The sequence below is a fragment of the Arvicanthis niloticus genome, chromosome 12 (genome assembly GCF_011762505.2).
Source record: "Arvicanthis niloticus isolate mArvNil1 chromosome 12, mArvNil1.pat.X, whole genome shotgun sequence".
Classification (NCBI taxonomy): Eukaryota; Metazoa; Chordata; class Mammalia; order Rodentia; family Muridae; genus Arvicanthis; species Arvicanthis niloticus.
Genome location: NC_047669.1, coordinates 41,495,947 through 41,501,757, shown reverse-complemented (window position 1 = coordinate 41,501,757; position 5,811 = coordinate 41,495,947).

Here is a 5,811-nt window from a genome sequence, read left to right as displayed (position 1 = left end):
AGAACATCCAGGATATCTGGGATACCATGGAAAGACCTAACTTAAGAATAATGGAAATGGAAGAAGGTGAAGAGTCTCAGCTCCAAGGCCCAGAAAATATTTTCAACAAAATTATAGAAGAAAACTCTCCCAACCTAAAGAGCTGCCTATAAACATACAAGAAGCTTATAGAACACTAATTAAACTAGATCAGAAACAAAAATTCTCTGCCACATAATAACTGAAACACAAAATATAACAACAAAGAAAGAGTATTAAAAGCAGCAAGAGAACAAGGGCAGGTAACATACAAAGACAGACCTATCAGAACTTTACCCAACTTTTCAACAGAGACTCTAAAAGCTAGAAGGCCTAGACAGATATCCTACAACCTATAACAAACCACAGATGCCAACCTAGACCACTATACCTAGCAAAACTCTCAATCATCATAGATGGAGAAAAAAATATTTCAAGACAAATCCAAATTCAAACAATATCTACCCACAAATCCAGCCCTACAGAAAATACAAGAAGGAAAACTCCAACCCAATGAGGATAACTACATCCAAGAAAAAAAAAAAAAAAAACAGGAATAAATAATCCAATATGAGCAAAAGCAAGGAGAATGCAAGTGCTCTCTCTCTCTCTCTCTCTCTCTCTCTCTCTCTCTCTCTCTCTCTCTCTCTCACACACACACACACACACACTCACACTCACACTCACACACACACTAATACCACCAACATCAAAATAACAGTAAATAACAATCTAACAATCACTGGTCATTAGTATCTCTCAACATCAGTGGGGTCAATTCCCCAATAAAAAGACACAGGCTAACAAAATGGATGTGAAAACAGATTTCATCATTCTGCTGCATCCAAGAAATACATCTGAGCAATAAATATAGACATTACCTCAGAGTAAAGGGCTGGAAAAAAGATTTCCAAGTAAAAGGACCCAAGAAGCAAGCTGGAGTAGCCATTCTAATATCTAGTAAAATCGACTTTCAACCCAAATTAATCAAAGAAAAACAGGGAAGGACACTCATCAGAGGGAAAAAAAAAACTACCAGGGTTGTATCTCAATTCTGAACATCTATACCCCAAACATAAAGGCACACACATTTGTAAACGAAATACTGCTAAAATTTAAATCACATTGAATCTCACACATTAACAGTGGGAGATTTCAATACCTGACTGTCACCAACTGACAGGTCATCCAGACAAAAACTAAACAAAAATATAACAAAACTAAGAGGCATTATGAATCAAATTTACCCAATAGACATCTACAGAATATTTTATGCAAATTTAAAAGAATATACACTCTTTCAGCGCCTCATGGGTTCTTCTCTAAAACTGACCATTTAGTGGGTCACAAAGAAAGCCTCAACAGATAGAAGAAAACTGAAACAATACCTTGTATCTTATCATACTTCCATGGGTTAAAGCTGGACTTCAACAAGAACAGAAACACTGTAAAGCCTACCAACTCATAGAAATTGAACAACTCTCTCTCTACTCAATGATCTCTGGGCCAGGGAAGAAATAAAGAAATTAAAGACTTTCTAGATTCAATGAAAATAAAGGCACAACATACCCAAATTTATGGAACACAATGAAAGCAGTCCTAAGAGGAAAGTTCATAGGACAAAGCGATTCCATAGAGAAATCAGAAAGTCCTCTTACCAGCAATTTAAAGCACACTTGAAAGCTAAAAAGAAGGAGAAGGAGGAGCAGGAGGAGGAGGAGGAGACAGAGACAGAGACAAAGACAGAGGCGAAGAAGAAAGCACTCCAAAGAGGGGTAGAAGGCAGGAAATAATCAAAATCAGGGCTGAAATCAATCAGTTAGAAACAAATAAAACAATAAAAAAATCAACAAAACTAAGAACTGGTTTATTGAGAAAATTAACAAGATAGAGAATCTCTTAGCCAAACTAAGCAAAAAACAGACAGAAAGTATACAGATAAACAAAATCAAAAACAAAAATGGAGATGTAACAACAAACACTGAAGAAATTCAAAGAATCATTAGATCTTACTTCAAAAGTCTGTACTCCACAAAATTGGAAATCTTAACAAAATTGATGATTTTCTAATCAGATACCACTTTCCAAAGTTAAATCAAGATCAAATAAACTACTTAAACAGCCCTATAACCCTTAAAAAAAATAGAAGCAGTCACTGAAAGTCTTCCAACCAAAAAAAAGCTCAGGTGGTTTTAGTGCAGAATTCTACCAGACTTTCAAAGAAGAGCTAAGACCAATACTACTCAAACTATTCTACAAAATAGAAACAGGGGGAGCACTGACAAACTCATTCTATGAAGCCATAGTTACCCGGAAACCTAAATCACACAAAGACTCAGCAAAGAAAGAGAACTTCAGACTGATTTCTCTTATGAATATTGATGCAAAAAATGCCAAATAAATCACCCACAAACCAACTCCAGGAACACATCAAAAGCATCATGATCAAGTAGGCTTCATCCCAGGGACATAGGGATGGTTCAATATACAAAAATTCATCCACGTATAAACAAACCATATAATCACAAAAAAATAATTTACCATATAAACAAACTGAAAAAAATCACATGATCATCTCATTAGATGCTAAAAAAGCCTTTGACAAAATCCAAGACCCCTTCATGTTAAAAGTATTAGAGAGTTGAGGGATGCAAGACACATACCTAAACATAATCAAAGCAATTTACAGAAAGCCAGCAAGCCAATAGCCAACATCAAGCTGAATGGAGAGAAATCTAAAGCAATTCCACTAAAATCAGGGACAAGGCTTTCCACTCTGCGTATCTATTCAATATAATATTTGAAGTTCTAGCCAGAGCAATAAGGCAACTAGACAATGTATCACTGTTTGCAGATGATATGATAGTATATATAAGGGACCCCAAAAATTCTATCAGAGAACTCCGACAGCTGATAAACACCTTCAGCAAAGTGGATAGATATAAAAATTACTCAAAGAAATTAGTAGCCTTCCTTTATATAAATGATAAACTGGCTGATCAATAAATTAGGGAAACAAAACCCTTTACAATAACTATGAATAATATAAAATATCTTGGCATAACTCTAACCAAGAAAGTGAAAGATCTTCATGACAAGAACTTCAAGTCGTTGAAGAAGGAAGTTAAAGAAGATATCAGAAGATGGAAAGATCTTCCATGCTCATAGATTGGTAGGATTGACATAGTAAAAATGACCATTTTACCAAAAACAATCTACAGAGTCAATGCAATCCCAAAATTCCAACACAATTTTTTATAGACCTGGAAAAAGCAATTCTCAACTTCATATGGAAAAACAAAGAAACCCAGGAGACCCAAAATATTTCTGAACAATAAAGGAACTTTGGGAGGAATCACCACCCCTGACCTCAAGCTCTACTACAAAGTAATAGTGATAAAACCTGCGTGGTATTAAATGTAATCTAAGACCTAGAAGTAAACTCATAGACCTATGGACACTTGATTTCTGATTTAAAAAAAAAAAAAGCCAAAAGCCATATAGTTGGAGGGGGGGAAGTATCTTCAGAAAATGGTGCTGGTCAAACAGGATGTCTGCATGTAGAAAAATCAAAATAGATCCATATTTATCACCCTGCAGAAAACTCAAGTCCAAGTGGTTGAAGCACCTCAACATAAAACCAGATACACTAAATCTCATAGAAGAGAAAGAGGGAAATACATGTGAACATATTGGTACAGGAGAGAAGTTTCTGGACAGAACACTAATGGCTCAGGCTCTAAGATCTACAATTGATAAATGGGATCTCATAAAACTGCAAAGCTTCTGTAAGGCAAAAGACACTGTCAATAAGACAAAATGGCAGCCTACAAATTGGGAAAGAATCTTCACCAACCCTACATCTGACGAAGGGCAAATATCCAAATTTTATAGAGAACTCAAGAAGGTAAACACCAATAACCCAAATAACCCAATTAAAAAATGGGGCATAGAGGTAAACAGAATTCTCAACAAAGGACTCTCAAATGGCCAAGAATCACTTAAAGAAAATTTGAAATTTCTTAGTCATCAAGAAAATGCAAATCAAAACTCTTGAGATTCTATCTTACACCTATTAGAATGGCTAAGATCAACAACTCAAGTGATGGCACATGCTGACAAGTATGTAGAGCAAGAAGAACACTCCTCCATTGCTGGTGGGAGTGAAAAATTGTACAACCACTTTGGAAATCAATTTGGTGATTTCTTAGAAAACTAGGAATATAGTTCTACCTCAAGACCCAGCTATACCACCCCTGCTCAATTACCCATGGGATGCTCTACCATCCCACAAGGACTTTTGCACAACTATGTTCATAGCAGCTTTATTCATAATAGCCAGAAACTAGAAACAACTCAGATGTCCCTCAACTGAAGAATGGATAAAGAAAATGTGGTACATCTGCACAATGGAATACCACTCTGCTAGGAAAAACGAAGGCATCATGAATCTTTCAGGCAAATGGGTGGAATTTGAGAATGTCATCCTGAGTGAGATAATCTAGTCCCAAAAGGACATGCATGGTATGTATTCACATATAAATGAATATTTGCCATAAAACACAGGATAACCATGTTTACACTCCACAGCTCCAAGAAGGCTGGACAGGAAGAAGGGAACAAACAAGGATGCTTGAGTCTCACTTGGAAGAAGGAATGGAATGGTCACTGAAGGCAGATGGAGGAATGGAGTTGCGTTGGAGAGGGGATTTGGAGGGGAGTAGGGAGTTTGGGGTTGGTGTGGGGAAGGGGAAGGGAAGGGGCATGGCCCAAAGGCCATGAGAATGAATGGAAATCTGTAACTAAGAGGGAGTGGTAGGGGCATCTACAGGAAGAGACAGAGACCTGGGAATAGGGGAGCTGCCCAAGATTCAATGAGGTCTTTAGCTGTAACTCACAGCACTGGGAGAAATGAAGCCTGGGAAGGAACCCCAGGGGAGCTGTAGGGATAGCAATGCACCCACAAAACTTTCAACTCAAACTTATATAGTCTACAAGAATTGTAGGGATTGGGGATAAAACAAAGTCTAGGGGAATGGCCAACCAATAACTGGCCCAACTTGAAACCCATCGAATGAACAAGTACCAGTCTCTAACACTATTAATGATACTATGTCATGCTTGCAGACAGGAGTCTAGCATAGCTGTCCTCAGAAAGTCTTGAGATGGGTCTTGGATCTGCTATGTCAACAGCACTGTATCTGCAGCCTTGTCCTACAGATCCAAGATTCACTTTTCCTGCAGAGGCCCCTGGATCAAATCAGGTACATACATGTAATAAGCCATTAGAATCCACCTTATAAAGCCAATGGTGCTACCTCTTTCTCTCTCTTCCCTCCCTCTCTTTCTTTTCACCATTTCACTTGGTACCCAACGTTTATGCAGAGTTAACAGGATGGGTGAGTGATTATACAGACTACTGTGGGTGGTAACGCCTGTAAGCTGAGGTTAACCTGAATGACTTGAAGGTGATGTCACTAGTGACTTTATTTAAAGCATGCAATAAAGCTTACACTATTTTTTTTTCTAGCTGAGTAATTGCTATAGTCGTTAAAACTGCCAACAGGATGTACACAAGTAATGTATCACTTAACTCTCTGGGAAGCTCCTCCAAGGAAATACATGCCAAGATGCATGCATGGAGGTCAGAGGACAGCTATGGGAATCAGTTCCCTTGTTCCACCATGTGGGTTCTGGAGATCAAACTCATGACATTAGGCTTGGCAGCAAGAGCCTGCACATCCAGTCATCTTCCCAGCCCTTAGTTTCTTTTCCAGAGAGATCACCTCAGCA